Genomic DNA, 27,502 nt, shown 5'->3' with positions numbered 1-27,502 from the left:
CGACGTTTTTAACTTATAATACGGGAAGTGAGGATCGGTTCGCTATTCTCCGTATCAGTATCCACGTCAATTCAGGTAATTGTATGTCAGGACTGGTAGTCCGTATACTTTTCCTTCTCTGTATTAGGGTGGCCCTTAGTTTAAAGAGTAATTTTTCTCCATTGAATTTTCATTCTTGTAGGGAAATCCCTGTCCTTTTTAAGAATAGTTTTTCTCAATTAATTTTTATTCTTGTGGGAAAATCCCGGTTCCTTTTGAGAAAAGTTTTCTCGATTAATTTTTATCCTTGTAGAGAGATTATTATCATTTATGGTAAAATTTCCTTGCTTAGTTTCCATACTATAGAGTGGCCTGTATTTTAAATTCGCTTAGCAGTTTCTGACTTGCTGTAATACCTAGTAGGAAAATTCCAATCATTTCCTAGAGAACTCAGGTACAGCTTGAGTTCGTCCCTTTCGAAGTTGGTAGACTGCGACGTCCTTTCTCTTTCTTTCTCTTCACTTTCCCTATTCTAGAATCCTTCTAGCTCTCAGGTACAGCTTGAGGACTTCCTCGCCGAAGTTTCTAGACTGCGGCATCCTTTCTCTTTCTTTCTCTTAATTCTTCCTGTGTTAAAATCCTTCCTGATCTCAGTTCCAGATTCGAGATCGTCCTAGTTGCGGGTTTTCAGACCCGCGAATCCTTTCTAAAATTCTTAGAAACCTGACTTCTTTAATAGCAAATATTATTGGCTGGCTTTACCTGTGGAAAATTCACGAATTTTCCTGTGATCTCAGTTGCAGATTAGAGATCGATCTTGTGGTAGTCCTTAGACTGGCAATTACTTGGAAAAGTCTATTGAAATCTTTTCCTGAATTAGGAGTCTCTGACTCGATATTTTCCTTGTGGAAAATCCTGGAAAAATCCTTTCCTACCCTGACAACGACAGACTGTTGTCTTCCCAGTATTATTCTACAGACTGTGTCTGTGAATAATCTTTTTTATCCTCTCATAATAGTCGACATACTGACTATTAATTCAAAAGCGTTTCGGACGATTGAGAGTGATTCCCATACCCTTAAGGGCAGTTACAGATTGGCCCTTAATAACCGGCGCGCTGTCATCAGATTAGCGCGGAAATCCTGTTTAGCAGTTTCAGAATTGCTGAAAATCCTTTCGCAGCTGCAGGCTCGCGATTCAGAAATCCAACACCTAAAACCTTATCCTCTAAACTTTAATTACCACATAATTGAAATTGATATACTGTATTTAGCTAGCAGGTCCAGCTTGCTGAGAGCTAGAGCGCAATTCTCAGATTGCGGATTATTGAGCAGATATTTATTTGCTGTAGAGAATAATAATCTTATTATTGATTCTCTGTTCCCTATACCCTATACCGTATACCTCATACCCTGCACCCTATTCTCTATAGCTTACACCCTATACCGTGCCCTATTTAACCACATCCCAAATACTACTAATAACTCCATAGTTCCGTCATACCTTTACCCCATAACTCTCACCTTAAACCCCATAGAAAAACCACATCCCGGGCTTGCAGGTACAGCTTGCTCGCCGTCAACTCGCAGTTGGTTCAGATTGCGTACTACCTTTATAAATAGAATTATTGGTAGGGATCTGATAGTCACATCCGTCTCCTTGTATAGGGTTATCTTAATCTCCCTTAACACCCACCCTGTATTCCAAAGGCCGAGGGCCGAATCGGCCAGCAACGGCACGGGCAAACACTCTTCCCCTGAAAGTAAAAATCTCGCGAAAGAAGCAGAGGGTAAAGAATCAGGATAGAGGGAGAAGTGTAGGTCCGGTAACTCCACCTGTCAGTACGGCTACTGACCCCGACCCATATCCGACTGTAGCTAGTCCGCGTTGTAGCAATACTTCGCAATTATTAGGAAACCTAGAGGGTGGAATAGGTCATACTAATAATGTTGAATGTTGTAGTAACAAACAAGGTCATAGCATGATTTTTGTATCATTGATAAGAGCAGCAAAGTTAATTATAACAGTTTTGAATATAATAAGAGTTTTATAGGAATACTAGCCGTCAGGCCCGCTTCGCTCGCCATATCCGTCTAGCCAGGGGGCTCCGCCCCCTGGACCCCCGACTGGATCGTCCAAGAATGAGATCAGCAGGCTCGCTTCGCTTGCCTGCATTTTTCATATGAGCATTTTTATCATATGTTAGGACAATCCAGTCGGGGGTCCAGACTAAACGTCTGGCTAAACGGATATGGCGAGCGAAGCGAGCCTGACTGCTAGAAATATAAAATTCCCAGGATTGAAGTAGCAGTGCCCAATCAATTTTTTCGCAATAAATGCATTTAAATCTTCAACTTGGTGCCAACCTAACTAAGTCAACTCAACTTAATGCCAACCTGACAAAATTATTAATTTAGTTGCCAGTTAACAACTGTTTCGAAGAGGTACTCTATCTAGATTATAGTTCTATAGTAACATATGATATGGAAATTTCAATTATAATTAAGAGATTGGGAGAAGAAGAATATACATGCTAAAAGACGAACTTTAAACCCTTAAAAACAACCCTTAGAGTTAAAATATTGACAAAAGATTTCTTAGTGCATCTCTAAAGGGCCAACTGAACATACCTACCAAATTTGAACGTTTTTGGTCTGGTAGATTTTTAGTTATGCGAGTGAGTGAGTGAGTGAGTGAGTGAGTGAGTGAGTGAGTCAGTCAGTCAGTCAGTCAGTGAGTGAGTGCCATTTCGCTTTTATATATATAGATTAAATTAAAAATTATTGTTTCAACTGAGTCACATGGTGAATGAATCTCTTTGGCAAGTCTAAGCCAATCATATGTCATAGAAATGGTACCAAAAGGGATGATCGTTTGAAAGCATCATATTATAATCTGTTATCAGCCAGCAAACTTGCCTTATCATATATACTAGTGCATGTACACTGGATAGGGAAACTTTATATAGAGAGTTAGGCAATTTACAAAATTATACAAATTAAGTTATTATTGTAATCAAAGGAATTATATTCTACTGCTTGCCACTGACGTCATGCCTACGTCATAATCATTCTACCAATGGGGAGTTTTCATGCAAATTAATTGCACAGAGATTCCAAGAAAAAGGTTCTAGCTAAAAGCTGAGAAGAAGGCAAGACACTTCCCTTTTAAAATCCTCACTGTTAAGACTTTGTTAAAAAGTTACCAAAGACCTATTAGTGAAATTTTATTCGATTTTTGTATTTTTTATCTGTGAGTCAATATCTAAGGCCAATTTGTCTATTATTCCATAAAATTATTCATCTATTGATTGTTCTAGAAATTCAAATTTAATTATTCTCCCATTTAATTGGTGAAGGAAATATTCAATTAAAACTCCACACGTGCTAAAACCGAAGACTGGACCAGCCACCGATCATACAAAATTTGATTTAAAGGAACCACAACCACCAAGAGGATTCATATGAGTTATTTTATTTTTGGGGCCCCAATCTTCGCTTCGAAAAAACATAGTGCAGAAAAATATAAAATTTTCTTTGTTTAACCCTCCATCTGGTGCACCTATGGCCAAACCGAAATCGGGCACACCCAGCCTGAGAGGCCACCTTCATATTCTAACCACCACTTTACACTAGATCAATTATAATTTCAAATACCAATAGGGTAATGATTGGTAGGATCTATTCTAAGTAATCATACCAAACATATTACAAAAAATTGATTTTTCAAACACTACAAGTATGGTGAAACTTGAAAATGAGAATTATCAATTGTAAAAAAACATTTTTTCTCAGCAATTTAGGCTATTTGTTGAAATTATTGGAACTGATCTTCAATAATTAGTCATTGTGATGTTTAGGCTCCCAAATTAGCTGCAGTCAAACAGGTTTGGCACAGTGGCCTAATTTGTCATCCTAATCTGTCATTTTTCTAACAACTGGATCCTGTTTCAGTCACACATACTCCACACGTTCTTCTTTCTTTGGGAGATATTGTTGGTCATTCAATATTCAAAGTTTATTGAGCAAGAACCTTTTCAAGCGAGTTTACAATTGTACTGGCATTCCATTGGGACTTCGCCGGGCTAATTGTCCCATTACAAGCTGATGAAACAATGTTTTTAGATATATTCTCCTATCTGAGGTTCAAGTTGATTTCCGATTGAGATCACTTGTGCATTGATGCACAACATTCAACATTCAGGTAGGCATGAAAAATAAACATTGGCCAGCATCTTGTGTTTATGACATAATCAGGCGCATGTGGCCTGTGAAGCCATGTTGGAATAACATGAACTATGCAAAAGTTGGCGACTGACTGAGGCGAGCATGTTGTGAGGTTGATAGATTTAGACAAAAAAATGGAGCGTATGAAGTGAGGAGGGAAACTATATTGTTGGTTGGCCTCTGAGGCCGGCTGCGCCCGATGGAGGGTTAAGTAATGGCCCTGCCGACAAGCGCTTCTAATCAAGATCCTAGATTTTATCTGGTATGGAATTTATAAAAAATTGTAGTTGATTAACTATCCTTTGCTGCCAGAACCACGACCTTGAGTAATTTAAAAAATCTTTCATAATTTGTTTTCATTATTTTTAAAAAACCATTAAATTTGTTAATTATAAAGTCTGTTGGATCATGCATGGTATCATGCCAGCACAAGCAAATTTTCAGTTATTTTGTCGATTTTAAACTATTTTCAATCTGTAATACAAGCTTCAAATCTGCACTGTCAAATTATATATTTTATTATATTATATTTCCAATTTGTCAGATCATCTTCTGAGTTCGATTATTTCTTGAGCCTGTCAACTATATTGTGTCTGACACGTTCCATATTATCAAGAACTGATCAAGTACGATCATTGAAATAATTGATCCAATCTGGATATTGGAACAGATCTAAGTGGATTTAGTGTGTGGGGTCAGATCGAGATTACCTATTCTCTGTCCTTACCTGCTCATATATCAGCTCTTATCTGTGATCAACTTCGGCTTGGGAGCAAATTTTTCTACTGTATGGCAGATGCAGCTGGATATAATACAGTTTTCTACAATAGAGCATAAAGCCCGACAAGACTTTTTTCTCGAAGTATATTCCAAACGATCTCTGATCCTTAGTACCCTATCTTAATCCTTCAGAAATAATGTGAGATGCAGTCCCATAGATTATCTACCTCAGGGTTTTTGCTTGACCTGTATGATTTTGTATGCTGTTTCATCAAAGGTAATAGTTTTAAGATCACTGTACTCAGTGTTTAGCGACCACTACACTACATCTGAAATTTTATCATTATACAGTCATAAGAAGAATCGAGGGTGAGAGAGTGTTCATGCCTCCTGCAATTCAGATGGTTGTATTTAATCTTGTGGTGACTCAGTCAGTCTGGTATCTGCTTAGCATCCATGCACGCATTTTCAAATTCCTAACCTCAATACTGGGGACTCAGTACAAGATTTGTTATATGTGTGTCGACTTAACCTTGGCGGCAATAGTAATTCCCCAAGAAGCGCCAAAAAAATTTGGCATTGATGAGGTGGATAATTGACTGCGGGAATTGTATAGTTGTTTAGTATACTACTGCGCTGACAATGGCAATATTTTTTGAAAAAATCCATGGTTGTGAATTTCTTCGAGTTCAATATCAACTGTTCACCGAGACATATGAAATAGCAAGACGTTCCATACACAATTTCTGAACAAAAGAAATTCATCGATTGATGAATTTTTTTAAGAAAGAATCGAACTCAGAATTTCACTATTGTTGCCATTTGAAAATTGCTCATTTTTTAAGTCATAGGTATAAGAAATACCATAAGAAAGGGTTATACCATTTTAATAGTACTAGGTCCATATCAAAGCAGTTTATAAAGGTTTACGGAAAGAAGGATTAAATTCATTTACTGCATTTTCAAACCTTTTTTAAAGCACAAAGAGGGAAGAAAATTCAATCAAGCATATATTGCGGGCTAGTGAGAATAGAATCACTGAACATCATTTGAATATTTGCGTTTCTTCACTGTATCACACTGTTGCATAATCCATCACATCATGGCAGACAACATTTCAATTCATCCAACTCTATCCAATGCTGAAGATACCTCGCCCGACCATCCCCCACCCTCTGCATCTGGCATCACAGCTGCCGATTTCCAGCCCCACATATTAGATGACCTTTCATCTACACAGGTGGAGGATAGTTGTCTCCTGCTAAGGATTATGCCAGTGGTCTCCGGGACGGAAGCTGCCATGCAGGAGGAGCAGCCGCGCACAGACATCTCAGGACCCAGTACCGCCAATCCCTGTGCCCAAGCTCAGGAGACATCTACGCATATACTCATGCATCGCGCAGCTATCCCGTCATCCTTCATAGACATTCTCCTGGGAGCAATAAAACAAGGTTCTTCATTTACACAGGAATTGAGGAAAGAATTTCAACAAGCTAAGAAAGACAACAAAGAAACTTTGGAGAAACTAAACCATTAAATAGATGAAGCAATTCATGACAATAGTGATACCACCAAAAAAGTAGAGGAGCATTTGGAGCAATCAATACTATACAACAACACCCGTTTCGAACAGATATCCCAAGATGCACAAACGGAAGTAGTCAACGTCAAAATCACCTTAGAAGAACATGCACATGCAGCGACAGACATGCTTGAAGAGGAAATAAATAAACAGAGGAATGTTTTGCACAGTTGAGTGACCAACCCACCCAGGATAACCAGCTTGGAGTCGAACCGCATAGTACCGGACGCCAGGAGGAGCTCAAGGGCGCCATCCATCACATAGAGGAACAGCCCGCACCACCAACATATGACATCATCTATGTGCCAAGGGAGCCTGAGAGAGCCATCCACCGGGTTGAAGAGCAGGCCGGACCGTCAACCACCTGTACCGCCAATCCACTGAAGACTCCACCTGCAACACACAAATACAATAGATATCACAATAAATCATACAACAATAAGAGTAAAACTTCAACCCACCAACAATCAAGAAGACAACACATATTTAGAAAAAAAGTTTCAAGGAAAAGAAGAACATTAAACAGGATTTATCTACACTGCCGTCACATTAGGCTGAAATTGAACACCAAACTCCTCACCACCACTCAGAAAAGAAGAAGCATTTTCGATAAAACCTACACACATTACCGGCATGTCAGGTTTAAAAGTATCAAACTACATGTCACCGGTCAACAAGGAGGACAACATTGGTTGGAGAGATCCACTCACTTCGTCAGCATGTTCGTTTTAAGCCAAGTTCAATAAAATGGATAGCTGCAAATTGGAATTGGACCTTGGATAACACCAAAATCAAATCTAGATGGGGGCTTGAGGGAGAAACAATTTTGAATTAACTTGGAAACTACATTCGTGGATTACATCAATTATCAAACTTTCCATAATCACAGCCTACCTATCGAATCACATCTTTGCGGGCTGGCACCTTTCTACTACAGCCTAATCATCAACGTTACCTAACTTCACCACATCTCAGCTAATAACAGAATATCATCAAATCAACATCAACTTGGAGAAATTATTAACAACTTTAAGTTGAGAGAATAAAACTAAAAAAAAAACTTTAAAAATTACCAACCTGATCGAGCCATCCGCCTCGTGCTACAGTCACCATGGAACCAACAGCCTAGTACCATCTGCCCACCTAAAAAACAGAAATAAAACCTACATTATCAACAGAAAATATCCACAAATTAGAAATAAGATGGATTCAGTATTGAATATGAAGAAAGAAAATAAACAAGATTTATTCAAATAAATGCATAGAAATAACCTCAAAATGTGCATTCGATGAGGAAATAGATTAGAATCAAAGCCTGCTGAATAATTCTTCTTCACACCAGCCAATTTGTGCAAGATCCCAAATCAAACTATGTCAAAATACAGCAATATTGTTAAAAATTATTGTAATATCTGTTATTTAATGTAAAATTATAAATAAAAATGCAACCAAAAATATATTATTTATGTTGAATTGCATGAAAAGTATGCATGTTATGGGTGTTATCTAAATGTATCTCCAAAAAAAACTTAAGAAAACGAAATTCTTGTACTTAGATATGAAATTTATTATTATTGTATCAAAATATTATGAAACGTCATTCAAATCAACAAAAATAATCTTGAAAGCACAGCATTTGTAATCAGCATTAATAAAATCACATCAAGTGTAACCCTGCTTGTACACAACTTACCAAGCATACAAAAGAATTGCTCGAATCAAGCGGTGGACAATTGTTAAGTCACCGACGTTAATCAGGTTCTAACTCAAATATATGTAAAAGCCCAGACAAAGAGTTGAAACCTGTAACACCTTGAATAATGAAAATCTATATTTGTTGCAAATATCGCTAGAATCCCAAGAGGATAATATGTTGAATTTTTTGTTATATTTGTTATAGTTGTGGGTCTGCTCATAAGCCACCCTTGAATGGAAGTTTTGAATTTGTTCAATGAAGGATCCAAAGAGACCTCATTTATTGTATTTAGATTGTATCCCATAGAGGGAACAATCAGTTATTTCTTTTTCTCGTAGCCAAAAGTGCACGATATATTGTTTTAGTGTTAAGTGTGAAGTTTGTAGAAGTCAGGAGATAAAATGGTGTATTCATCACAATATCCGATTTTTCAAATAGTCATTAGCCCATATGAATAAAATCAGAGCAAATGCTCATGAGCAAAAGCATTGAGCATAAGGTAAGAGTATAAGGTAAAGCTTATTCATATGAGAATGAGCATATGCTCATGAGCAAAAGCATTGAGCATAAGGTAAGAGTATAAGGTGAAGCTTATTCATATAAAAATGAGCAAATGCTTTCGCTTCTACCTATCGAATCACATCTTTGCGGACTTCTTTAAGGTAGAAGCAAAAGCATTTGCTCATTTTCATATGAATAAGCTTCACCTTATACTCTTACCTTATGCTCAATGCTTTTGCTCATGAGCATTTGCTCATTTTTATATTATGAATAAGCTTTACCTTATACTCTTACCTTATGCTCCTGAACTCTGGAGCAAATGCTCACATATTTTAAAAATTTTTAAAGGTAGAAGCGAAAGCATTTGCTCATTTTTATATGAATAAGTTTCACCTTATACTCTTACCTTATGCTCCTGAACTCTGGAGCAAATGCTCACATATTTTAGAGATTTGTAACCTTAATTTGTATTTATAGCTCTACTCTGTTTTCTATTTTATGAATACAGTTTTAGGTTAGTTGAGTTTAGAATTTTCAAATAATAGCGTGGAAAAATGTCATCTCTATAATAATCTTCAGCATATTCTTATAATATCAATAGCCTTCTTATAATCGTCTACACTCTCATATTCTTAAATGCCTATTTCCTATTTTGTGATGGCTATCTTTATAACAGGTAGCTCTTGTATTTATTCATTTGTAGGAATAATGGTGATATCATGGTTAAATCTAAAAAGAGTTTTATAGTTCTACACTATTGAATGTGATAGTATCTGATATAGTTTCCTCTTCCTCATATGAATTAGTTGAGCCATTTTACTATAAGCAAAAGGTGATAACCTGCTCTAGACTGAACTCACCTTTTTTGAAGCATTCGCTTCAAAAGTTGAGCAAATGCTCCAGTTTATCCATACAATTTTGAGCAAAAGCTTTTACTCTTGAGCAAATGCTCAAACTATTTTTCCGATGAGCATGAGCAAAAAGTTTTGCTCACGTTTATCCATGGAAAATGAAGCAAATGCTCCATATTTTAGAAGTATGAGCAAATGCTCAACTCTATTCATATGGCTCATTGTTTCAACTCGTCTTCCAATAACCTATTTGAAATATCCTGGGTGCTTTTGTGTGATGATTCTTCCGAGTAAATCTCATGAAAGGAGAGAATTAACTGTAAGAATTATTATTACCCTCATAAAATAGAAGGTTTGCCAAACAATCAGTTAGTACTCAAGCGATAAGGCTCACTTATCAACAGCTGAGTATAAGATAAGAGTAATGTTTTGTACTACGCATTTTTTCAAAGAATCATTTGAAAAAATTATAATTATTTTGTCAATTAAGTACAAATCATTGATGAATTGCTCATTGAACTTTTAGAGGTTACACTTTCGTTTACAATTGATCAGATGTTTTGTAACAGCTCAGACACAGCTGACTGACTCAATATTATCAATGTCATGCCAGGTTTTAATGCAAGCTATGATATTATTTCTAAAATTGAGATCCATTGAAAAGGATGAAGAATTTCAATAGAAAAAAAATTTATTATTGTTAAAATTATTTATTACTAACAAAATTGCATTATGATGTTGAATGTTGTAGTAACGAACAAGGTCATAGCAGGAATATTGTATCATTGATAAGAGCAGCAGAAATAATTATAACAGTTTCGAATATAATAAGAATTTCATAGAACTATTAAATTATAAATTATTGTTTCAACTGAGTCACATTGTGAATGAATCTCTTTGGCAAGTCTAAGCCAATCACATGTAATAGAAATGGAGCCAAAAGGGATGATCTGTTGAAAGCATCATATATTAATCTGTTATCAGCCAGCAAACTTGCCTTATCATAAATACTAGTGCATGTACACTGTATAGGGGAACTTTATATAGAGAATTAAGCAATTTACAAAATTATACAAATCAAGTTATTATTGTAATCAAAGAAATTATATTCTACTGCTTGCCACTGACGTCATGCCTACATCATAACCATTCTACCAAAGGCGAGTTTTCATGCAAATTAATTACACAGAGATTCCAAGAAAAGGGTTCTAGCCAAAAGCCGAGAAGAAGGCAAGACACTTCCTTTTCAAAATCCTCACTGTTAAGACCTTGTTAAAAAGTTACCAAATACCTATTAGTGAAATTTTATTCAATTTTTGTATCCTCTATCTGTGAGCCAATATCTCAAGCCAATTTATCTATTATTTCATAAAATTATTTATCAATTGATTGTTCTAGAGATTCAAATTTAATTATTCCCCTATTTAATTGGTGAAGGGAATTTTCAATTAAAATTCCACATGTGCTAAAACCAAAGCCTGGACCAGCCACCGATCATACAAGATTTGATTTGAAGGAACCACAACCACCAAGAGGATTCACATGAGTTACTTTATGTTTGAGGCCCCAATCTGCTTCGGAAAAAAATAGTGCAGAAAAATATAAAATTTTCTTTGTTAGTAATGGCCACGCCGACAAGCACTTCTAATCATTGAGATTCTAGATTTTATCTGGTATGGAATTCATAAGAACTTGTAGTTGATTAACTATCCTTTGCTGCCAGAACCACGACCTTGAGTAATTTTAAAAATCTTTTATAATTTGTTTTCATTATTTTTAAAAAACCATCAAATTTGTTGATTATAAAGTCTGTTGGATTATGCATGGTATCACGCCAGCACAAGCGAATTTCTAGTTATTTTGTCGATGTTGAACTATTTTTAATCTGTAATCCAAGCTTTAAATCTGCACTGTCAAATTATATATTTCATTATATTATATTTCCACTTTGTCAATTCGTCTTCTGAGTTTGATTATTTCTTAAGCCTGTCAATTATTGTGTCTGACATGTTCTATATTATCAAGAACCAATCAAGTATGATCATTGATATGATTGATTCAATCTGGATATTGGAACAGATCTAAGTGGATGTAGTGTGTGGGGTCAGATCGAGATTACCTATTCTCTGTCCTTACCTGCTCATATATCAGCTCTTATCTGTGACCAACTTCGGCTTGGGAGCAAATTTTTCTACTGTATGGCAGATGCAGCTGGAGATAATACAGTTTTCTACAAAAGAGCATAAAGCCCGACAAGACTCTGTTCTTGAAGTAAATTCCAAACGATCTCTGGTCCTTAGTACCCTATCTTAATCCTTCAGAAATTTTGTGAGATGCAGTCCCATAGATTATCTACCTCAGGGTTTTTGCTTGTCCTGTATGATTTTGTATGCTGTTTCATCAAAGGTAATAGTTTTAATATCTCTGTACTTAGTGTTTAGTGACCGCTACACTACATCTGAAATTTTATCATTATACAATCAGTCATAAGAGGAATCAAGGGTGAGTGAGTGTTCATGCCTCTCATGCTTCAGACGGTTGTATCAAATCTTGTAGTGACTCAGTCAGTCTGGTATTCGCTTAGCATCCACACATGCATTTTCATATTCCTAACCTCAATACTGGGGACTCAGTACAAGATTTGTTATATGTGTTGACTTAACCTTGGCGGCAATAGTAATTCCCCAAGAATTGTTCCACACACTCTAGATGATCACTGCCTACATTGCATCATTATTAATCTGCTTGTATGTATGTTATAGATGAACAAAGCTACCAGATGCCAGCAGACCAGCAGCTCGTCAGGAGAGTTTTGTACATTGGAGAAGGCCTTCAACAACAACCTTTGGACACTCTTCTACAACAACAACTCTTCACCCAACCCAGCAAAGGACTTCCACTCTCTGCTGAACAGCCTGCTGAAAAAGATTGTTGATGTGATAGGTCAGGAGTTCCAGACACATGGGCCAATCAAGGTCAACCTGGTGTTGGAGGCTACATACCAACGCAGCCACCTTGATGAAAAGAACATTGAGCAGGAAGAATTTCAGAACGTAGCCTTCAAGACACCGAACTATTTAATATTCAATGTCAACGATCTTGCTGGAATTATCAGGGAGGCGTGCAAGGAGCTGTTGAAAGAAGAGGCCAAGTTTGAGGGTAACTCTAGTGATTGGAGTCTTCTCATCATCGATGGTCCCCTCATATGCATAAGCATGCACAAACCACTTCGAGGATCTTCCTACATTGAACTGCCAGCCAGAATTGCAGCATTAAAGCCATCATCAATCCAAACAATAGTGATCAACAATGTTTCAAGTGGGCAATCCTTGCCAAACATGTTGAGGGGCATGATCCTCAACAGATCAATGATAGATATCATCAGCTCGTTGAAAAATACAATTTCAACGGAATTTCTTTCCCCACCACCATCAATCGAATAGACCATTTCGAGAGGGATAATCAGAGTGTGACTGTTAATATATATGGGATGGATTCCAAGTGTATTATTCATCCGAGATGTGTTGTGAAAGAAATAAAGGAGGATCATTTTGATTTACTACTTCTCCATGACAATGATGGTAGTGAAGCAACCACTACCAGCTCTCAGGACAGCAGTGAAGCCATCACCTCCACAATTCAGGACAGCAGTGAAGCTACCACCACTACTCGTGAAGAAAAAGAAGATGACATTATCAACAGTCACTACTGTTTCATAAAAAACTTTGAAAGACTTGTAAGATCTCAGCTCACAAAACATAAAACAGGGATAATCATCTGTCGTAGATGCTTTACACACTACACCATCAACAATAATGGTGAGCAGAGGATGGAAGATCATGAGGAGTACTGTGCCAATAACAAGACTGCTAGGATCATCATGCCTCAACTCAAGAAAGATGGAAGCCTGTCAACAATGGAATTCGAGAAACATTTGAATGAATTTAGACTACCATTGATGGCCTATGCAGATTTCGAATGTCTACTGTGAAAGCCTGAGGAATAGCAGCAATGGATTGGGAAGGCGACCAAAGTGATCCAGCATCACACAGCAATGAGCTACTGCCTCTACTTTGTTAGAGATAAGAACCTATTTCCATCATGGCTGACACTCACCAACCTCATCCCCAAGGATCCAATTGTCTACAGAGGACCTGATGCAGCCGAACATTTTATCAAAACTCTGACTATGCATGTGAGAGACCTGGATGAGGCAATCAATCATCGTCAAATAAAGATGCTTCCACTTTTTGAGAGGGAGAAAGCCAGACACAATGCTGCCACCAACTGTGAAGCCTGCAAGAAACCATTCAATGGTGACAAGGTGTATGACCATAGTCATATTACAGGAGTCTACCGGAATGCTCTGTGCAACAAGTGCAACCTTCAAAGATGTTGTACAACATCCATCCCTGTTTCTCTTCACAATTCTACCAATTACAACACTCACTTGATTATACTGCACCATGGAACCAATAAAGAGCAGCTGTTCGTCATCCCAAACACATAGAAAAGTACATATCATTCACCAATTGAATTTCCCAACAACTGCACCTATGATTCATCAATACCTTCAGATTCACACCTGACAGCTTGGACAACCTAGTCACCAACCTTGTCAAGTCTACTGAAGAAGTGTCAACAGTGTTACCACATACTGCTAGAGAATTTGGAGACAAACTGGAATTGATTTCCAGAAAAGGTTTGTCCCCCTACGAATATTGCAACTCATGGGAAAAACTGGAGGAGACATCACTACCACCAAAGGAAGAATTTTCAGCAAGCTAACTGATAGCCACATCAGTGACGAGGCATATGAACATGCTCAACAAGTGTGGGAGAAATTTAACTGCAAGGCCCTGGGAGAGTACAGTGATCTAAACCTCAAAACAGATGTTCTCCTTCTGGCCGATGTCTTTGAAAGCTTCAGAGATATGTGCTTGAAAAACTATAACTTGGATTGTGCACACTACTTCATATTGCCAGGCTTCTCCTTTTATGTTATGCTGAAGTATACAAAAGTGGAACTAGAACTCCTAAGTGACTATGACATGTATATGTTCATTGAACGAGGCATCAGAGGCGGAATAACAACATGCGTTTATTGACATTCCATTGCCAAAAATGCCTACACAGGAGCACCTGTCGACCCCGAGAAGCCCACATCATACCCCCTGTACATATTTGTGAACAACCTGTACGGCTGTGCAATGTGTCAACCACTCTCATGTCAGAAATCCCAGTGGATGAAGAAAGATGAGTTGGAGGGGGTGAGCAGAGGTATTGATGGTGTTGGAGATGTTCAAAAGATTGTCTACATCTTGAAGGTGGACGTAGAGTAACCAGCTGAGCTACACAACTTCCACAATGATTTTCCATTCCTAGCCGAGAACAAAAAAACACCAGAATCAGGATCGTTGAGATTGATGACAACTCTAAGCAACCATGAACGATATGTATGTCATTACCACACCCTCAAGCAAGCAGTACAACATCATCTGAAAATCACTAAAGTTCATTGAGGTGTGAGGTTTGAGCAGGAGGACTTCCTAGCACCCTACATCATGCTAAACACCAAACTTTGACAACAGTCAAGGAACAAATTTGAAAAGATTTTTTCAAACTGATGAACAATGCAGTTTTTAGCAAGACAATGGAGAATGTTTGGAAGCGTATGAACATGGAGCTTGTCACAATGAGAAACATCTGAGGAAACTGATTGCCCGACCAACCTATAAGGACCGCATCATCTTTGGCGAGAACATTTGTGTTGTGACACTGCACAAGGAGAAAGTTGAGCTGAACAAACCTATCTACATTGGTTTGACAGTGTTGGACATTAGCAAGACCCCTATGTATCAATTTCACTACAATGTGATGAAACCAACATACAAAGAAAACCTGCAACTGCTCTACCAGGATACAGACAGCCTATTCTACATTGTGAGAACTGAGAACCTCTACAATGACATCATCAACAACCAGCAACTGACAGACACCTTTAATACATCTGAGTATCTGACCGACCACCCATGCTATTGAGACACAAACAAGATGGTACTTGGAAAGTTCAAGGATGAATATGCTGGCAGAGCTCCTCATGAATATGTGGGTCTATGATCAAAGCTCTATGCCTGCAGATGCTTCACCAAAGATCAAAGTCAATTTAAGAGTGGTTTGATTAAGAAAGCTAAAGGAGTGAGGAGACCAATACTTGGACAAGAACTGTTGAAATCCCACCCAGATGCTGAATGATACATCACCTCCCAGGACTATCTTGACTGTCCCTATGAGAACAAAGGCATCTATAGGAAGCAGGTGATGTTTGGTACCAGGAAGCATCTAATCATGACTCTGGTGCAGAAAAAGAAGGTGCTAAGCAATGCTGACAAAAAGAGACATATATTGGTTGATGGAGTTCATACTTTGGCATTTGGACATCATTCTCTCTCTTGTAAAGGGAGCAATGATGATGATGATGAAGAAGTTGATGATCCATCTGCAAAAAGGCTATGCCAGAGTGATAATAAGTAAAATCCATCATTAGAGAACTGAAAATTATATAGATAAAACAATCTCATATAGAATGTAATTTAGGATACTGATAAAAATCAATAATTGTTATAAAATGACGTCAATGCTATTGAACTCATGAGAGTCAATGCTACATACATAGATTTGTGCAATGTGCATTCTGCAGAATGATTCTGGACAGTGTCAGCAGAAAACCTTGTCACATGGACTTCTGCCCTAAATGACATGAACATGAATATGGCTGGGGAACGAGCTGTGTCCACTGCGCATACAATCTGAGCACCTGTTTCCCCCCCACATTCACATGGCTGGACTTCCTGGGAGCAGTTGTTGCAAGGTCAGTCGAGGTCTGTTCCCAGTACTCTGAAGAACGAGCATCCATTGTTATTACTACTCCAGTGAGTACTGCAACTGCTACAACAACTCTTGCTGCTAGCATCACAGCTCCCGCCAGTACTACTTCAACTAGTACTGCTGATACTACAACTCCTGCCACTGTGCCAGACCCAGTACCAACATCAGCCTGCAGTGGAGCAAGCAGACATGTGTGAGTGCGGGGACTGTCTACTAGTAACCAGCAACCAATGGATCATACAACCATTCCTAAACTTTGGAGATAAGGACCTGCCTGAACTGTTTGGAATGGCTCAAAGCTTCTCAGAGATATTGACATACATCTTCCACAATGCTAAAGTGTCAAGCTGCACCAATCTATGCAAGGGACCAGTCATCTTGAAATTTATGTTCAGCAGAGGATTTTGCGAAATAAGCGATCGACTAGGAGAGTTGTATCACTGGATAGTTCTTGATATATTGGGCTGAAATATTATCTTTGTACACTTTATATATTGTCATGCATACACTGTAAATAAACATCAAGGAATACCACAATCATTGTACATTTTATTCCATACAACCTTCAACTTCTAGAGTAAGCACAAGGTGTGAGATGAAGCATAAATTTCATTCCTATACTGTTAGTCATTCAATACAATAGGAAACATCCTACTCTGATAGAATTATCTTCATGCAGGAAGTTGGTTAATCATGACTTCTGCCGACATCATGGTCCAATTAACTGGGCAAAATCTAGTTATGCAGGAACTTGGGTTCATCATTGACTTTCAAGATGCTGACATCATGGTCTGATGAGCTTGTTGCCTATATAAATGCTAATTAACGAATTTATATCGCCAGTATGGCCTCACTTACTGAGGAAATACCTGAACCACATGAATTGCCTGTCAATTCAATAATTATCTTAGATGACATGATTTGTGAGCAACAGGATGCCATTGGGAAATAGTTTAGTGCAGGCAGACACAGTGATGTCAATGTTTTTTATCTTGCACAGACCTATAGCCACATTCCAAAACAGCTGATCCATGACAATGCAGATTTTCTAATCATGTTTGAACAGGATGAGCTGAACTTGATGCATCTGTATAGAGACATGTCGGCGCTGATATGACCTTTGATCAGTTCAAGGACATGGTTTGCAAACAAGGTCAAGGTTTGGTCATCAGCTGCACATGCATTCCTTGTCATTGACCAATCATCAGGGAAGAATGCTGGGCACTACAGAGATAGTATTGACACCTATTTAGTCTAGGTGTAAGTCTAGTAGAGTATGAGACTGTTATCGTGAGGCAAGCAGGATGGTTCAACCTAGTCAGAAGAAATTGGAGGAGGTAGCTCCTACCATCAAGGAGATTGCAAAGCTAAGACAAAACATCAAGAGAAAGCATAAGGAGCTCACACTTGACAGAGGAGCAACATGCAAAACATTCCAAACCGCTAACTGAACCACTGAAAAAAATTATCAAGACTCTTCAGATTCCTGCAGCCCAGCAGCAACCACCTCCAGCTCAGCAACAAGCACCTCCAGCTCAGCAACAGTCACTGGCTCAACCATTAGCAGACCAACATCAGCTTATACCCCCTACACCGCCAACAACTCCAATCTGACCCAGGTGTGTTTGATGTCCAATTCCACCACAACCAGAAGTTGTTGAGGAGCAGGTGAAGGAGGAGGAGGAGGAGTCACCAACCTATGAATCATTTGGAGAAGCAGCAGGCTCCACTCCGGCTCCAAGTACTTCAGCAGTTGCAAGAAAACTATTGTCCAAGGCTAGGACTTGGAGTAATGAGGTGGAGGAGGAGGAGGAGAAGGAGGATATTCAGGCAGTGTTGAATAACAGCAGTCCTAAGGAAGTGTACAACATTTATACTGAGAGTGGATTGAGTGAAACCAAAGTGGGTCCATATGTTTATAGAGCAATGTTGAATGATAGTAGTGCAGATACTACATTTGGACCAAGATTAGTCAAAAACAAGAACTATTTGGGTAGTAGACATCTAACCTTTGGAAGTGATGGCTCAGAGATTGAACTGACTGACCCTGCAGATGAAGAACATAAAATGATTTTTGAAGCAACAGCTGGACTATGTGAGCTGATTTTTAAAAAGAAGCCTAACAATCAACTTGTTACGTCACCTGACTCAAATTCATACAAACGCATTCTGTATTTGACCACATTGTAGAGGAGAAGCTATGACCCAGCTGGACATATTATATACTTCAATGATGCTAAGTAGAAGAAGACAATTTACCCACTGATAAGAAATGGTAAGCATAGTGGGAGAGGACTGGTGAAACCATCTAATATGGTTGCAAATGATGCTACTAAAATTAAATACATCCACTACAATGATCCTAATGAACTTGTAGACAGGTTGAGACTGTTGGACCAATCTAGAGCAGTTGGCAGCACTGGAAATGAGAATGAAATCAATTCCATTTGAGAAGAGTTGGTGGAAGGTGGTTACATAGTTGGCAAGCCTGCACACTAGTTGTAATATAAGAAGAAGGTTGTTACTCCACTTTGACATACAGTTGAAAGTGTTTCTACCATACACTGCCTTCCATATACAATGGCTCCTATGGGTGGAAGAATTATGGATACTTTGGGTGATATCAACACTCACCACAGGCAAGTGATTAATGTGGCAAATCCTTGAAATGATAGTGACACTATAAATCTGATCACATTCAAAGATCTTATTTGCTCTTGGCTGCCATAGTTCAAAAGTCTCGATGACAGTCACTCATCTACAAGTCTAAATAACTCTATACTGACAGATATGCGAGATCCAATTGAAGACCTGGATGGGGTGAACAAACGATATTTGGAAAAAAGATTCAGAGAGCTTGTCATTGAAGTTGTTGAGAAATATATATCGATGCTATATTTGGTATACCTGATTTACAATACATGTTGAAGAGAGCAGGGGGTTGGGATCACACTTGATTGAAAACTGAGATGATCAGACTTTCAGGTCTTGCTTCATCAGAGTCACCTGAAGGTATAAAACCAATTGCCAACCATCTGAGCAGCATTAGATGGTGATCCACAGAGAGAGAGAGAGGTATCAAGGAAGAGGAGTCTTGTCAGCTATCAAGAACATAACCAGTGCGATAGTTAATAAGGCAATCGACATTCTACCTGTTGAACTGCATATCCCCAGCTATTAGTACTGCAGGCCAGGAACAAAACTTGCAAAGCGATTAACAAGAGGTGATCCAGGAATCAACAAACTCATCAAGCCTGCAAGGAGCACGATATTGCCTATTCAAAGAGTGGTGATTCAGCTAGCAGAGCAGTAGCTGACAACATCTTGGCAGAGCATGCTTGGAGTGTAGCAACATCTTCGGACTCGGGATTGGCGGGGAGGGCAGCACTAGCAGTCACCAACATCATGGAGGCCAAGGCAAAGTTTGGTGGAGGAGCAAGAAGTTGTAAGAAGAAGAATTCCAGGAAAAGTCAGCACACATTGTCCAAGAAAGGTAAAGGACTTTATCTGAGACATCAGCAGACATCGTCCAAGAAAGGTCTTCATCTGAGATGTCAACAGAGAAGGGGCACGCCGCCATTGTCAATGCAGAAGATGATGATCACTCTGCCTGACTGGGCACTCACCAACGCAGACCTCCACAAGTATGTTTGTTGTCTGGAGCTGAAATGATTCTGAGGTGAGTTTATGTTGAATGCACTACCGGCTGCAGGACCATTGAGATTAGAATGCAGTATCATCAATCTTGACAGCAGTACTGGCGCCAGCACACATTGGGTGTGCTATGTGAAGAATGATAATGTCATCCACTACTTTGACAGATTCTGCAACCTGAGACCACCACAGGAGTTTATCGACTACATGCATCGAGGGTCAGCACCAGTGGCAAGGATCAAATATAACTATGAACAGAAGCAGGAAGATCTCTACTCACATATTTGTGGACATTTGTGTTTGAAATTTTTGATTGATGAGAATAAATTATTAGAATCTATAAAAAACATTAATTATAATTCTCCATTGTCTTCTCATCTATATAATACTGGGTAAGAACATATTGCAAATCATTGTGCAATAGTACATTGAGCAGTCAAGACCATGATGCTCTGCTTTGGAGATAATACATCTGTGCTGGAGAGCGACTTTTACCCACCTCTTGATACAAGCACTGGTGAATGGGAAGTTCATCTTATCAGCTTCACCAGCTGTAATTCAATACCAAATGTTGAGGCTGGCTACAACAATACACTTCACTACTATGCACCAAAACTGTCAAATTATATTGTGAAGAAATCAGCAACAACTGACATGGCACTGACACATCAGGAGCTAACATCAGTTGACAATATTCAAATATGACAAATCATTGGTATGGTCATGTATGTAATGTTGGAACCAGAGGTAATAGATGGAAGATTGGAGTGGAAGAAGGAGAGAAGAGGAAGAGGATATTGTATCCAAGGTGATGCAGGATACCTGTGCTGGATTAGGGTCAGATCTCCAGCATATATCATTACCACAGAGCAGTTTTGAATTTCAAACTATTGCCACTCTGCTTAAAACTAGGTTACATAACCGAGGCATACAGTTCTCATTGGCTGTCAATCCATCGATCTCAAAATGTTCGATTCTGAGCAATGCCAAGTTAGATTTCAGTTCAGCCCATTCAATAGGACGTTGGTTGGGATTCAGTGATAAACGAGTTGTAGAAGACAACAAGGAGGCTGAAGGCGATTTTACAGTACAAATCAATCGACCTAATGTACTGCATATGAAGTGTAACATTGTTGGTAGATCTCATTTGAATGGGGTCAAGGATCACGTGATCTATGAGTTTTACCCAGATGTTGATCCAGGGTATAAAATGATTGTAACTGTGCAGAATGTAATCTATTTACCTGTGGACATCAAGCAGATTAGTAACATTATATTGGAGGTTGTTGAAGAGAATGGATGTCTGATGAATGATAGAGATGAGGAGATTAATATTACTCTGCAATTGAGACAGCATAAGTGAGATGGTGCTATTATTCTCAAAGTGGAATCAGGGATTGGATGTGGAGGCGGCAACGTCTCTCATGGAGGGCAATCCAGAACCTAGAAAAATAGATAAAAAAAGTGCAAATGCAAAACGTGTCATTTGACATTTAACCTCTGTGAGGTTAACATCGAGGAGCATTAACTATCTAAAGGAAAGAGGCTGTCAAGTGAGACAACATTAGCAATGGGAGTTTTGGATGTGACAAGGAATGGACCTTCATTGGACACCAGTATCATTGGCTATGAGTACCACTCTCATGCCCCCTATACCGCAAGCTTCAATGCCAATGATGAATTGAGGATACCAATCCAGCAACAGGACATTCACACACTGTTATCCGAGAGCTATCTACATCTGAAGTATACAGTGCTTGGAGCTGGCAACGCTGCTGTGGCTGGAACACCATGTGTGTATGGATTCTTTGCCAATCTGTTTTCAGAGATATGCTATGGAATCAATGGTGTGGAGGTGGACAGCATATGTAATCCGGGTATCACCAGTCTGATGAAGAATGCTATGACATTCAAGCGAGATGAACACAGCAAGAAGGAAGCAGCCAGCTACAAGTTTTGTTCAACCACTGGTTTTGCCAATTTTGTTGCGGATGGAACAAAAATCAATGTACCTCTACGATACCTGCTGGGCTTTGCCGAAGACTACAGACAGATTCTGCTGAATGTGAAAAAAGAGCTGGTGTTGAGATCTAGCCCCAATTTCAATGACTGTGTGAGTGTTGCTGGTGCTAATGTTACAACCACAAAGCTTTTGTGGAGAATGCTGTATTAAGAAGTGGCTGATGATGTAAGAATGCGTCTGCTACAGATTGTGCAGAATGACATACCAAGCAGTATACCATTCCGACATTAGGAATTGTATGAGTAGCCAACCTTGCCACAAACAACAAAACATACATGAACTGTCAAGTCAGCAACTCAGCATGGGAAGACATGCTACATTGTAGTTGGCCTGCAGACTGCAAGACGAGGTGTAGCAGCAGCTAACAGCTCAAAATTTGACAAGTGTAGTATGAAGGATATTCAATTGTTTTCAAACAACAAATACTACCCATATGAGAGCGTTTATGGCGATGATAATCGTGTCTACAACATGTATGCAGCTTTCAATGGAGTCTACAATCATGATAATGCTTGCTCATCTAAACCTCTGCTCTAAACAGGAGCTATAAGCACTAATAATATAATGTTGTTCGCTTTTGATTGCTCCCGCCAGAATGAATCACTCAAAACTGGAAGTGTTGATGTGAGGATTGAGTTTGAAGCTACTGCCAACATACCTGCCAATTCATGAGCCTACTGCCTAATGATTAATGGCATGATCAAAGAGTACCAATCATTGACTGGTCTAGTACAGTCAGCGTAGAGAGAGAGTATGAATTACTTATGATCTGGATTGTACAGCTCATTCTCATGTGGAGCGTTGAGTGATACAGTCATGTTCAAGTCGGCTACTCTTACCTTCCCTACTAAGGAAGATGGAGAGATAAGTGAAGGAGAGGATGTTTTAGACAAACTGTTGATGAAGGATGCTTCTACAAGTACTACAGACCTACATACTGCTTCCAATGATGGTGTGTAATTTGGGGACAGTAGTGGGGACAACAACTTTGCATCATTTACACCGAGAAGAGCTAGCAACATTTTCGGTCCACTACCACTCTACCTGATAAACTTCCAAGGATTTGAAGGACTGGGTCATGATTTTATTGTGAAGGAGATGGCAGTACTGGAACATGATCATGATTATCATGTAACAACTCATCACTACTTTTTTAAGCCACCCTACCCAGATATGCTGTTGGAAGCTAGTGCAGTGCTTGGCAACAATTGTCTACATCAAGGTGAACATGGACTAGGATGGTCGGTCAAAGGAGCTGGTCAACAACATCTCTCCTACAAAGCTCTGAAACCAACTCTTGCAATATGATTGGATGATGGCTGGCTGACAGCAACTTGGGACAGTTAATCAAGATCTCAGTCTATGGATATGACACAATCGCTCTATTGGACAAGCTGCTGCAGCTGGATGATAAGGAGAATATAGAGTATGAGTAGCTATGATTAGGGAGTTTAAGGAAGCTTTTTTGCGCAATTACCCCCCCTCCCCCCCACCCCCTGAGTTTGCGCAAATTCCCCCTCCCCCTCTCCCTCTCCCTCTCCTTCTTCCTCTCCCTCTCCTTCTCCCTCTCCTCTCCTTCTCCCTCTCCCTCTTCCTCTCCCTCTCCCTCTCACTCTCCTTCACCCTCTCCCTCTCCCTCTCCCTCTCCTTCTCCTTCTCCTTCTCCCTCTCCTTCTCCCTCTCCCTCTCCTTCTCCCTCTCCCTCTCCTTCTCCCTCTCCCTCTCCTTATCTTATCTCCCCTCTCCCAGTGAGGACGAGGGGGTTGAAAAGAGAGAGAGATATATCTCTCCCCTTCCCCTTGCCAAGGTGAGGGAAAAAAAATTTCCCTTTTTGGAGGAAAAATTCCCTCTCTATACTGACAGATTAAAGTGAATCCATATTTCTACATCTAATGCTATACTGTCAAATTAAAGTGAATGCTAAATGAGGGAAAAAATTCTCTACTGTCAAATTAAAGTGAATCTGTTACATCTTTATACTGACAGATTAAAGTGAATCCATATTTCTACATCTAATGCTATACTGTCAAATTAAAGTGAATACTAGATGAGGGAAAAAATAATTTCCCTTTGAGGGAAAAATTCTCTACTGTCAAATTAAAGTGAATCTGTTACATCTTTATACTGAGTGAATCTGTTACATCTTTATACTGTAAAATTATAAAGTGATTGCAAATTAATACATCTAATAACTTATACTGTATCTACTGTCAAATTAAAGTGAATCTGTTACATCTTTATACTGAGTGAATCTGTTACATCTTTATACTGTAAAATTATAAAGTGATTGCAAATTGAATAATTCGGAGGGTACGAGAGAGAGAGAGTGATACACCCATCGTTTCTCTGTCTCTCGCATAAGCTTAAAGATTGTGCAAACTACTAGGTGGAAAAAAACAGATGGCCCCATGCGTTATCTCCTATTCTCGCTTACTCGCACCATATTATTATAATTTTCCACCTAGTAGTTTGCACAATCTTTAAGCTTATGCGAGAGACAGAGAAACGATGGGTGTATCACTCTCTCTCTCTCGTACCCTCCGAATTATTCAATTTGCAATCACTTTATAATTTTACAGTATAAAGATGTAACAGATTCACTCAGTATAAAGATGTAACAGATTCACTTTAATTTGACAGTAGATACAGTATAAGTTATTAGATGTATTAATTTGCAATCACTTTATAATTTTACAGTATAAAGATGTAACAGATTCACTCAGTATAAAGATGTAACAGATTCACTTTAATTTGACAGTAGAGAATTTTTCCCTCAAAGGGAAATTATTTTTTCCCTCATCTAGCATTCACTTTAATTTGACAGTATAGCATTAGATGTAGAAATATGGATTCACTTTAATCTGTCAGTATAAAGATGTAACAGATTCACTTTAATTTGACAGTAGAGAATTTTTTCCCTCATTTAGCATTCACTTTAATTTGACAGTATAGCATTAGATGTAGAAATATGGATTCACTTTAATCTGTCACTATAGAGAGAGGGAATTTTTCCTCCAAAAAGGGAAATTTTTTTTCCCTCACCTTGGCAAGGGGAAGGGGAGAGATATATCTCTCTCTCTTTTCAACCCCCTCGTCCTCACTGGGAGAGGGGAGATAAGATAAGGAGAGGGAGAGGGAGAAGGAGAGGGAGAGGGAGAAGGAGAGGGAGAGGGAGAAGGAGAGGGAGAGGGAGAAGGAGAGGGAGAGGGAGATGGAGAGGGGGAGGGGGAATTTGCGCAAACTCAGGGGGGTGGGTGGGTGGTGGGAGGGGGGGTAATTGCGCAAAAAAGCTTCCTTAAACTCCCTAATCATAGCTACTAGTATGTCAACTTGACATCACCCCATCTCTACTACAAGATACCGAACCTGAAGGAATCGCTAAGGACTAGTACTGGACATGGAAGCTACTGCTCAGAGCATTACCTCCTCATCTATGTGGAGTCTGTGCGGTAGATGCTGACTGGATCAAGGAAGGAGTCTATGGATGCACCACTATTCTGTGCACTCAATATTGTGAGCTCAATACATGATTGGATTATGAAGACAATGCTGGAAGATGGATATTTTTTTTGTAACCTTTTCATGTCAATAAATAAAGATTTGAATTAATTTACTGTTTTATCATTCACTTTTTCCCACCATCATCATTATAGACTATGTATAAGTGGAGACGTTTGTCTCTTGAACATCAGTCAATTGCTAACTGTTGACAATGTCATACTTTGAAGGTTATGTTGTGTTTGATGATAGCCGACAAGTACCTTTGGATACTATCTACAGTCTCAAGTATAGTGAAGTAGCTGTTGCAAATTTGGATGAAGTCTATAATTGGTGAAATGAGGATGTCAAGATTGAATTGATCTTTGATGATCGTTCATCCCAAAAGTATTGGTGTGAATTTGATTGGAGTGTCAAGAGTCTAACTCCTATCAGCAACAACAGGAAGGTGACCTTTGCAGGATTCTCATACTGCAGAGATGATGGACATGTGAAGAGATTCAGAGTTACAGAGGGCTGTTCAGGAGACTCTGATCTACTAATATCTATCTACAGGGCTGCTTTTCGGGATACTGTACAAACTGATGGAGTATGCAGCATTTAAGAATGAGAGGAAAGGTCAGCAGAGGTCTATTAGGAAACCACAAAATATAGAATAGGATTTTCAATGACTAATATATATATTCTGTTCTATAATGGGAAATGAATGTATATGGGAAGAATAAGAATATTGTTTTCCTTTCTTCACCCACTACATACAAAAAAATATATCCTCTGGTTCTGTTGATACTGACCTTTGATACTTACCTTTACCGCCTTGGATTCGAACCTGGAACCTCCATCTTGGAAAGCTGACATTCCATCCACTACACCATAGAGGATTTATGTTTAAAGACTCAAATTATATAGAATATGATACTTCTTCCTACTAATGATAACGAGGAATTGAGAAGTGAGTCATGATGGGGTGACATCATCATAGACCTGTTGAAACAGGGAAAGTTATCCCCACCATCACTTTTCTCTGTTTGGTTGTCAGCTGAGAGGTATTATAGGACTGATGATTATACAAGAGGAAAAAAGCTGTTTCTTTTGTATATACTTTTCAATAATTGAGATTTGATGATAAATACTATATACTTGCACATTTTCGTTATTATTCAACAACTTCCTTATCACTTGGCTATTATGATGTCATACAGACCAGTTGAAACATGAAAACTTTCCTGTTGAGTCATATTTCAACAAAAGATATCCATCATGGTGTAATGGTTTACAAACAATTACACCTACACTCTACCTACCTACATTCCTTAACCGAACATCCTACATCCCCATATATACAATGAAGACTTGAACCCAGGAACTTATGAATAATTCAAACCTGAGTCCTCTAGAATGGGAAGCAGAAGTGCTAACCACTACAACATGGTGGATATCTATTTACTTGTTGTTTATTATGTATACTTTAACAACTATATCCAAGCTCATTGCAGCTTCTAGTGAGCTGTAAGTGAACACTGACTGAACAGTGACTGAACAGTGACTGAACAGTGAATGAACAGTAACTGAACAGTGACTGAAGAGTGACTGAACAGTGACAATTCATTCCTACTTTTATTGAACATATATTATTCTATTGAAAATCAAAATGGCAGCCGTGTGTCCTAGGATACTTTTTCACAAAGAGAAGTGTGTGACTGTGTGCTGTAACACCCTGTTCTAGAACTCAACAGATTATGTGTCTTGTATGGCTCTTGACTGAACACTGATGGTCCCCCTACTGTTGTGAACACTATATACAATCCAGAGTGGGTGGGAGACCTTCTGATTTATTTTTATTAATTTTTTAGTTTTCATTATCAATTTTTTTTTAAATTTTTA

At 38.7% G+C, this 27,502-nt stretch overlaps 1 protein-coding gene and 1 long non-coding RNA gene across 4 annotated transcripts in view; one reads left to right on the top strand and one right to left on the bottom strand.

The window, feature by feature from the left end:
- The window catches only part of LOC111053818 (gastric triacylglycerol lipase), a 292,286-nt gene that overhangs the window by 159,155 nt on the left and 105,629 nt on the right, over positions 1 to 27,502 (top strand). The window lies entirely within an intron of this gene.
- Positions 5,833 to 7,770, bottom strand: LOC120350868. The gene is made up of 3 exons (XR_005571072.1): positions 7,585 to 7,770; positions 6,695 to 6,900; positions 5,833 to 6,357 (listed from the first exon to the last, which is right to left on the bottom strand). It is a non-coding gene; the product is annotated as an uncharacterized LOC120350868 (long non-coding RNA).

Source organism: Nilaparvata lugens, chromosome 4, assembly GCF_014356525.2.
Source record: "Nilaparvata lugens isolate BPH chromosome 4, ASM1435652v1, whole genome shotgun sequence".
Lineage (NCBI taxonomy): Eukaryota > Metazoa > Arthropoda > Insecta > Hemiptera > Delphacidae > Nilaparvata > Nilaparvata lugens.
This window is presented reverse-complemented; position numbering and strand designations above follow the sequence as displayed.